At 39.4% G+C, this 10,528-nt stretch overlaps 1 non-coding gene across 1 annotated transcript; it reads left to right on the forward strand.

Annotated features, from left to right (window-relative positions):
* The first annotated feature begins 9,807 nt into the window (after positions 1–9,807).
* Positions 9,808–9,914, forward strand: LOC121212892 (small nucleolar RNA R71). Its single transcript, XR_005908266.1, has one exon. It is a non-coding gene; the product is annotated as a small nucleolar RNA R71 (small nucleolar RNA).
* Positions 9,915–10,528: the final 614 nt, after the last annotated feature.

Below are 10,528 nucleotides of genomic sequence, written 5' to 3' on the forward strand. Positions count from 1 at the left end.
ACCATACCATTTCAATTTTGGTCATGGGTTAAACAAAGAACTTAATGTCTAACTCAAAAATGCTAAAAAGAAAATCCAAGAGCCATCAATCCACCATCACATGTATCATTACAAAGCTTCACATTTAGCATGCAAATGACATCAACACAAATCCATCTTAGCCGAAACTTAACTCATCTTCATCATCACCACAACATCAAACACCAACCAAGAAGACAACACCCATGGCCGAATATCATCTCCATCACATAGCAAAGATATGAACCATGGGCTATGTAGAACTCAAGCTAACAACTAAAAATATGCATGAATCTCATGGAACAACATCAAACATACCTCCTCCTAAACACCAATCAACCGAACATGAAGCAAGAAAATCCTCTTCCTCTTCCTTCCTCAAGTCACGGCAATGGAGGAGTAGCCTAGCTCATTCATTTTTTTTTCTCTTAGAATTTTCGGCCAAAAAAAAATGTTAAAGGATGGACACTTTTTTTTTCTTTGTTTTCATCACCCTCCATCTCCTTATTTTATTACTAACCCTTTTATTTTATTATTTCTAACATAAAGCATTAACACAACATGTTTATGACATGTTTTACCCATAACATTTTGTCCACCCTCATTGTCATGGCCGGCCACTACTAATTAAGTGGGGAACTTGACATGCAAGTCCACCCTTTTGATTACATGCACTAATAGATCCTTATAGATTAACCTATCACATTTCAAAAGTGTCACACATAAGTCCTATTAGCTGAATTCACATGCAATCGACTAAATCGAAGCTTAAAACTTTCACACATTCATATTCACATATTTTAGACAATAAATATCATATTCAAATAATTTGGTGACTCGGTTTAGCGGTCCCGAAACCGCTTTCCGACTAGGGTCACTTTAGGGCTGTCACAACTCTCCCCCAGTTAAGAAATTTTTGTCCCCGAAAATCTTGCCGATAAATAGGTTTGGGTATCGTTCTTTAATAGAGTTCTCGGTCTCCCAAGTAGCTTCTTCCATCCCGTGTTTGAGCCATAACACTTTTACTAAAGGAACCTTTTTGTTTCGTAACTCTTTCACTTCACGAGCCAGGATACGTATCGGTTCTTCTTCATAACTCATATCGGGTTGAATTTCAACCTCTGATGGATTAATTATGTGCGATGGATCAGATCTATAACGTCGAAGCATCGAAACATAAAAGACGTCGTGAATCTTTTCAAGTTCAGGGGGCAAAATCAATCTATACGCAACTGGACCGACTCGTTCGGATATTTCATATGGCCCGATGAACCTCGGACTCAATTTGCCCTTACGCCCAAATCTGAGTATCTTTTTCCAAGGTGAAACTTTAAGAAACACTTTATCTCCCACCTGATACTCAATGTCCTTTCGTTTCAAATCCGCGTACGACTTCTGACGATCTGATGCTGCCTTCAGACTTTCACGAATTATTTTTACTTTCTGCTCAGCATCTTTAATCATATCAACTCTGAAAATTTTACTTTCACCGAGCTCGGTCCAAAACAATGGTGTACGGCATTTTCGACCGTACAAAGCCTCGTAAGGCGCCATCTTAATGCTTGATTGAAAACTATTGTTATAAGCGAACTCAATCAAAGGTAGATACTGTTCCCATGAACCACTAAACTCAAGGATGTAGCATCTCAACATATCCTCGAGTATCTGAATTATCCGCTCGAATTGACCATCGGTTTGGGGATGAAAAGCGGTGCTAAAATGCAACTTGGTACCCAAAGCTTCTTGCAATTTCTTCTAAAATCGCGAGGTGAATCTCGGATCTCTATCCGACACAATAGAAATGGGTACCCCGTGTAATCTCATAATCTGAGAAACATACAATTCAGCTAGTTTATCCAGTGAATAATCCATACATACGGGAATAAAATGAGCCGACTTAGTCAGTCTATCAACAACAACCCAAATCGCATCTTTCTTACTTGTCGACAATGGCAACCCAGACACAAAATCCATCGTGACTCGATCCCATTTCCATTAAGGTATCATGATCGGCTGGAGTAAACCCGTAGGCACTTGATGTTCCGCTTTCACTTGTTGGCATATTAAACACTTCGAAAAAAAATCGGAAATGTCTCGTCTCATACCATGCCACCAAAACTGACGTCTCATATCGTTGTACATTTTCGTGCTCCCCGGGCGAATTGACATTCGGCTACTATGAGCTTCACTCAGAATCATCGAAATAAGTTCTGAATTTCTTGGAACACACAAACGACTTCTGAACCTCAAACAATCGTCATCATCAATTTGAAACTCTGATTCCATATTCGAAACACATTCAGCCCGTTTTGCAACCAGTTCATCATCGACTTTCTGAGCTTCACGAATTTGATGAATCAACAATGGTTTGGCCTTTAATTCTGCCACTAACACATTGTCGGATAGAACAGACAAGTCTACATTCATCGCTCGTAAAGCAAACACTGATTTACGACTTAAGGCATCCGCAACCACATTAGCCTTTCCCGGGTGATAGTCAATGACAAGCTCATAATCTTTCAACAACTCGAGCCAACGTCTTTGTCGCAGATTCAAGTCTCTTTGAGTCATCAAATATTTGAGACTTTTGTGATCCGAATATACATGGCACTTCTCACCAAATAAGTAATGTCGCCATATTTTTAAAGCGAACACGATGGCAGCTTGTTCAAGATCATGGGTCGGATAATTTTTCTCATGTGGCTTCAGTTGTCTCGACGCATAAGCTACAACTCGACCCTCTTGCATCAGTACGCAACCCAACCCAAGTAGGGATGCATCACTATAAATGACAAACTCTTTGCCTGATTCGGGCTGCACTAGAATTGGAGCTTCAGTCAAATAAGTTTTCAGTTGATCAAAACTTTTCTGACATTTTTCCGTCCATTTGAACTTAACATCTTTTTGAAGTAGCCTCGTCATTGGTGTGGCTATCATCAAGAAACCCCTTACAAACCGTCTGTAGTAGCCGGCTAGTCCCAAAAAGCTCCGAACCTCCGTAATATTTCTCGGAGGCTTCTAGTTAAGTATGGCTGAAATTTTGCTCGGGTCAACTCGAATACCTGATGCAGATACCACATGACCCAGGAAGCTCACCTCTCTTAACCAGAACTCACACTTACTGAACTTAGCATATAACTGCTTATCCCGTAAAATTTGCAACACTAATCCCAGGTGTTCAGCATGATCGGTTTCATTTCTCGAATAGACCAAAATATCATCGATAAACACAACTTCAAACCGATCCAAATACGGACTGAAGATCCGATTCATCAAATCCATAAATACCGCAGGGGCATTAGTGAGCCCAAATGGCATCACTAAAAACTCGTAGTGATCGTATCTCGTTCTGAAAGCAGTTTTGGGTATATCCGAATCTCAAATTTGCAACTGATAATAACCCGATCTCAAATCTATCTTTGAAAACACCGAGGTTCCCTTTAGTTGATCAAACAAATCATCAAAACGCGGTAACGGATATTTATTCTTTATTGTTACTTTATTCAGCTGACGATAGTCGATGCACAACCTCATGGTTCCGTCCTTCTTTTTCACAAACAATACTGGTGCACCTCAAGGTGAGAAACTTGGTCGAGCGAAACCCCTATCCGTCAACTCTTGCAACTGAGCTTTCAACTCTTTTAACTCGGTTGGTGCCATATGATACGGAGCTATCGAAATCGGTGTAGTCCCAGGTACAAGCTCGATACCAAACTCTACCTCCCGAATAGGTGGTAAACCCGATAATTCTTCGGGAAAAACATCTGGGTATTCACAAACCACTGGCACAGATTCAGGCTTCTTTTCTAACTCTGTGTCATCAAGTACATACGCAAGGTATGCTTCACACCCCTTTCTTACATATTTCTGAGCCAACATTGATGATATTACAGCTGGCAACCTATTCAAGTCAGTAGACTCAACTTGGATTATCTCGTTATTTACACACCTTAAATCGATGGTTTTTCTTTTGCAATTTACAATTGCATCATGTACGGTCAACCAATCCATACCGAGGATAACATCAAAATCGTCAAATGGTAGAAGCATCAAATCGGCCGGAAAACAGGAACCTCGGATTACTAGGGGACATTTCTTGCACACTTTGTCGACAAGCACGTAACGACCCAAAGGATTTGACACCCGAATTACAAACTCAGTAGACTCAACAGGTAGAGTCTTACTGGATGCTAAGGTTTCACATATATAAGAATGAGTAGAACCAGGGTCAATCAAAGCAATTACATTAGTATCAAAGAGAGTAAAAGTACCGAAAATAACATTTGGCGAGGAAGTATCCTCGCGTGCGCGTATGGCATAAGCTCTAGCAGGAGCACGAGCCTCAAATCTGGTTGTAGCATCTCTAGATCCTCTCTGACCGCCACTTGCATTGGTCGTATTTCTAGATGGTCTACCCCGAGCTGTAGTAGCACCAGGTTTCCCACTCTGATTTACATTCTGTTCAGACAACCTCGGGCAATCTTTAATAAAGTGGTCAGCTGATCCGCACTTGTAACAGGAGCGGTCATGGAATCTACAACTCCCCGAATGACATTTACCATAACACTGACACTCCGTTCTATCTCGACGATCATTTCCCACACTGGCGACCGAAGTGACTCGTGCACTCACAGGGGGTCGATCACGATCTCGTCTAGTAAAGCCCGAAGTGTCTCTTGATCGGCCTAAATCATCTCTAAATTTCTTCGATGACTGTTGAAAGGGCCTCCCCGAAGACCTCTTACGAAACTCCTTTGCTCCCATATCAGCTTTTCTTTTCTCCATACTGAGCTCCTCGGCTTTGCAAGCTCGCTCGACAAGTACCACAAATTCTCGGATTTCTAAAATGCCAACATACAGCTTTATATCATCATTTAGTCCATCCTCGAAACGTTTACACATCACGGCTTCTGAAGAAATGCATTCTCGAGCGTACCGGCTAAGCCTTACAAACTTTCGTTCATAATCGGTAACTGACATGGAACCTTGTTTAAGTTCAAGAAATTCCTTCCGTTTTTGATCCATGAATCTCTGACTGATATACTTTTTCCGAAACTCGGTTTGGAAAAACTCCCAGGTTACTTGCTCTCTGGGCACAACAGAAGTCAACGTATTCCACCAATAGTAGGCAGAATCACGTAGCAAGGAGATAGTACACTTTAGGCACTCATCGGGTGTGCAAGATAGCTCATCGAGTACCCGAATAGTGTTGTCCAACCAAAATTCAGCTTGCTCGGCATCATCGCTGTCCGTAGCTTTAAATTCAATAGCCCCGTGTTTTTAGATTCTATCAACTGGGGGCTTATTTGACCTTATTTGGTCAGTTACCGGAGGTATTGTAGGTGCAGGGGTGGTATTAGTCGGGAATGGAGGTTGTAGAACAGCCGTATTAGTTCGAATGTATTGGTTGAACCAATCATTCATCACGCTATAAAAAGCTTGTCTAGCTTCATCATTCGAATTACTAGCAATAGGTTGAGAGTCCGCCGGCGCTGTCCCTTGTGCGGGAGTAGGCGCTACACTCTTAAGATCATCAGCTACCGCTAGGTTGGGATCGGGATCCATTACTATAAATAAACACATTTTCAATTGTCAGAAATCACCACACTATCAAATAATCACATAATGGCATGTATAGCTAAACCCAAACGTATTACGGTAGTCCTAGAATCGACTAAACCGTAGCTCTGATACCAATAAAATTGTAACACCCCGTACCCGAGACCGTTGCCGGGGTCGAACACGAGGTGCTAACAGACATAATTCATTTATTTTCACAGTCCATTTTAAAAATTTCCAGACAAGCTGGCTAACTGCGTCACTGTCACCTTAAAAATCATATCTTGAGTTCCAAAACTCGAAAACCAGTTTCGCAAATTTTTCCTGAAACTAGACTCATATATCCATCGACAAATTTTTTTCTAGAATTTTTTGTCAAGCCAATTAGTACAGTTTATTAGTTAAAGTCTCCCCTGTTTCAGGGTTCGACTACTCTGACCTTCATGCATTACGACTTAGATATCTCCTTGTACAAGGCTTCAATACTTATTCCGTTTGTTTCTAAAGAAACTAGACTCGAAAATTAATCTGTACATATAGGGCATGACTTCTAATTATATCTGGTTAATTTATAGTGAATTTCCAAAGTCGGAACAGGGGATCCAGAAATTGCTCTGGCCCTGTTTCACAAAAACTTAAACATCTCTTAAAATATGGCTCATATGATCGTTTTGTTACTTTCATATGAAAATAGATTCATCAAGGTTAAATTACATAATTTATTCACTATTTAATTCCATTCCTACTATTTTTAGTGATTTTTCAAATCCACACCACTGCTGCTGTCAGCATCTGTTTTTAAGGTAAACTTTACCTATTTCATGGTTTTCCATGAATCAACTAGAGTTTGTCATACATAGCACCAAAATGATCATGATTAACCATTCCAATGGCTAATCGTTACCAAACATTTCCATACCTCTCAATGAAAAACATACAAAACGATTATAATGCTATGCTCAAAGTATATATAAGCCATTTTCGCATGGCTATCCAAATTTATACAAAACCAAAGGGTCCATGACCAACAGCAAAAAGGGTAGTCCTATACATGCCATTTTTAGAGTTCAACCAAAAGTGTACCAAAAGGGCTTTGATAGTGTGGACGACTTCGACTTCGGCAATCCTGAGTCCAATAGCTGACGAACCAAAATCTATAAAACAGAGAATCAAAGAAACGGAATAAGCATTTAATGCTTAGTAAGTTTTGAGCAATGAAAATTAGGCACAACTGAAGTATAGCATTCATATAACTAAACGAATGATTTCATATACACATATTCTCAAAAATCAGTCCTACTTCACATTTCCAACCCTTATATTCATACATAAGGGATCAACTTAACCAAAGGCCGGAAGCTCATTAATCGACTGAGCGAATAATATTTAAAAGGAATCAACTACTCCAGTGAATATACGAAACGTACCTCATCGTTGGGATTTTACGAGCGTATTAATTGAAATTATTATAGCAAGATCGCTCATTCCCAAACCAAGTACCTTCGGAATTTAGCCGGATATAGCTACTCGCTCAAATGCCTTCGGGACTTAGCCCGGTTATAGTAACTCGCACAAATGCCTTCGGGACTTAGCCCGGATATAGTAACTCGCACAAATGCCTTCGGGACTTAGCCTGGAAATAGTCACTCGCACAAATGCCTTCGGGACTTAGCCCGGTTATCATCCGAATATTCATGCACATATCAAATAATCATGACACATCTCTATTTCATTTTCATAACTAGAATTCAAACACAAGTCACTTATTAAGCATTCCCATTTTCGGCTTAATAGCCACATACAAACAACATGATTTGGTTTGCTTTATGACATGATCTCTATGCACATACGGCTACCCGTCATACGTATAGACTAATTAACTCAACATATAATTCAAGTAGAATCATTATATCACCGTTTATTTGTTGTGCTTATACGTCATAACTTAATCAAATCGTAAACTGAGTTTCATTACTCGGAAACTTACCTCGGATGTTGTCGAACGATTTCGACGGCTATTCGATCACTTTTTCCTTCCCTTTATCGGATTTAGTTCCCCTTTGCTCTTGAGCTTAATTTAACAAATAAATTGATTTAATCATTTGAACATCAAATATAGAAACTCAAGGTACTTAGCCCATATATACATTAGACATTAGAGTCACATATATATGAACTCATGAATCAAACTCAACATATTAGCCCACACTCTCTTTTAGCAGATTATCTAAGCCAAGATAAAAGCATCAATATGCTTGCCTCTAACCGAATACATGCAACACCAATCTATTTCATGTGGCCGAATATGCATGTCTATGTTGAGGCCGATTATATGCTTAATACTTCCTACAAATATGGTTACTTGTATTGACTACATACCATTTTGTTTCAAGTTCAAAACTCGGCTAATACACATATATACACTAGTAATCAAATACTAACATTTGCACTTCACCTTACTACCATTTCTCATCCAAATAACATGAACAACAACCATATTTCTCTTCTACTTCCTACCATGGCCGAATGCATCAAGACACCATACCATTTCAATTTTGGTCATGGGTTAAACAAAGAACTTAATGTCTAACTCAAAAATGCTAAAAAGAAAATCCAAGAGCCATCAATCCACCATCACATGTATCATTACAAAGCTTCACATTTAGCATGCAAATGACATCAACACAAATCCACCTTAGCCGAAACTTAACTCATCTTCATGCCTCATCCCCACAACATGAAACACCAACCAAGAAGACAACACCCATGGCCGAATATCATCTCCATCACATAGCAAAGATATGAACCATGGGCTAGGTAGAACTCAAGCTAACAACTAAAAATCTGCATGAATCTCATGGAACAACATCAAACATACCTCCTCTTAAACACCAACCAACCGAACATGAAGCAAGAAAATCCTCTTCCTCTTCCTTCCTCAAGTCACGGCAATGGAGGAGTAGCCTAGCTCATTCATTTTTTTTTTCTCTTAGAATTTTCGGCCAAAAAAAAATGTTAAAGGATGGACGCTTTTTTTCTTTGTTTTCATCACCCTCCATCTCCTTATTTTATTGCTAACCCTTTTATTTTATTATTTCTAACATAAAGCATTAACACAACATGTTTATGACATGTTTTTCCCATAACATTTTGTCCACCCTCATTGTCATGGCCGGCCACTACTAATTAAGTGGGGAAATTGACATGCAAGTCCACCCTTTTGATTACATGCACTAATAGATCTTTATAGATTAACCTATCACATTTCAAAAGTGTCACACATAAGTCCTATTAGCTGAATTCACATGCAATCGACTAAATCGAAGCTTAAAACTTTCACACATTCATATTCACATATTTTAGACAATAAATATCATATTCAAATAATTTGGTGACTCGGTTTAGCGGTCCCGAAACCACTTTCCGACTAGGGTCACTTTAGGGCTGTCACAGTTCTAGTTTAGGTTCAACTAACCCTTCTTCATCACGAACAGTAATCGCATTCAGCTACTCCCTTGGGTTAGTTTCAATATTATTCGGCAAGCTACCTTATGGTCGTTCAGAAATCATCTTTGCCAACTAGCCTATTTGATTCTCGAGCCCTTGGATTGATGCTTGCTGATTTTTAAGAGCTGTCTCGATGTTTTGGAAAGGTGTTTCAGATACCGCTATGAATTTCGTTAGCATCTCTTCAAGGTTCGGCTTCTTTTCCTACTGGTAAGGTGGTTGTTGAAAACTCGGAAGATGTTGTGGTCTTTGATTTCCTTGATCACCCCAAGAAAAATTGGGATGGTTCCTCCAACCTGCATTATAAGTATTATTATACGGGTTATTTGGAGGTCTAGAATTATTACCCATATATTGGACTTATTCCTCCTCGGTGCTAGGGTTGAAGGATGGGTAATCTGTGTTATGTACTCCTCTACTTGAGTCACACCTCATCACTAGATGTACTTGAGTAGGACCATACAAACCATCAATCTTTTTGTTTAAAAGTTCTACCTGGCTAGATAGCATAGTGACCACGTCGAGGTTGAAAACACCAGCTGCTTTTGCCCGCTTCATTCTCATGACTTTCCACTGATAGTTATTCAGTGACATCTCTTCAATAAATTGTAGGCCTCTTCAGGTGTTTTGTTGTTTAAAGTTCCACTGGTGGCTGCGACGATAAGTTGCCTTGTTGAGGGGTTCACACCGTTGTAAAAAGTCTGAACCTGTAGCCGTAAAGGTAACCTATGGTGAAGGCACCTTCTCAATAAGTCCTTGTATCTCTCCCATGCATCATAAAGAGTTTCTAGATCCATCTGCACAAAAGAAGAGATATCATTCCTTAATTTAACCGTTTTAGCCGATGGAAAATATTTAAGTAAAAATTTTTCGGTCATTTGTTCCCAAGTAGTGATTGACCCTCGTGGTAACGAGTTTAACCACTGTTTAGCATTGTTCCTCAATGAGAATGGAAACAACTGAAGGCGAATGACATCGTCAAAAATGCCATTGATTTTAAAAGTGTCGCAGAATTCCAGGAAGTTTGCTAAATGAGTGTTTGGATCCTTGTCCTGCAAACCATCAAACTGAACAAACTGTTGTATCATCTGAATTGTGTTAGGTTTTAGTTCAAAATTATTTGCAGCGACAACAGGTTTAACTATCCTCAATTCAGTTCCTATTAAAGTAGGTTTAGCATAATCATACATTGTACGAGGAGCGAGATCTTGATTTACTGGGTTTGCAACAAACACATGAGGTAACAGATTATTTTGATTATCAACCATCTCCTTAGTTGTGGGTTGAATATCGTCCTCTTGCCCTTCCTCTATTTATCGTAGGCTTTGCCTTATTTCAATTCAATTTCTACAAGCTATGCTTTCGATCTCACTATCAAAAAGTAGAGGTCCTACGGGTTTCTTCTAGTCATAAACTATAAAAACCTGTTAGAAGAAAATAAAAG

This window comes from Gossypium hirsutum, chromosome A13 (assembly GCF_007990345.1).
Source record: "Gossypium hirsutum isolate 1008001.06 chromosome A13, Gossypium_hirsutum_v2.1, whole genome shotgun sequence".
Lineage (NCBI taxonomy): Eukaryota > Viridiplantae > Streptophyta > Magnoliopsida > Malvales > Malvaceae > Gossypium > Gossypium hirsutum.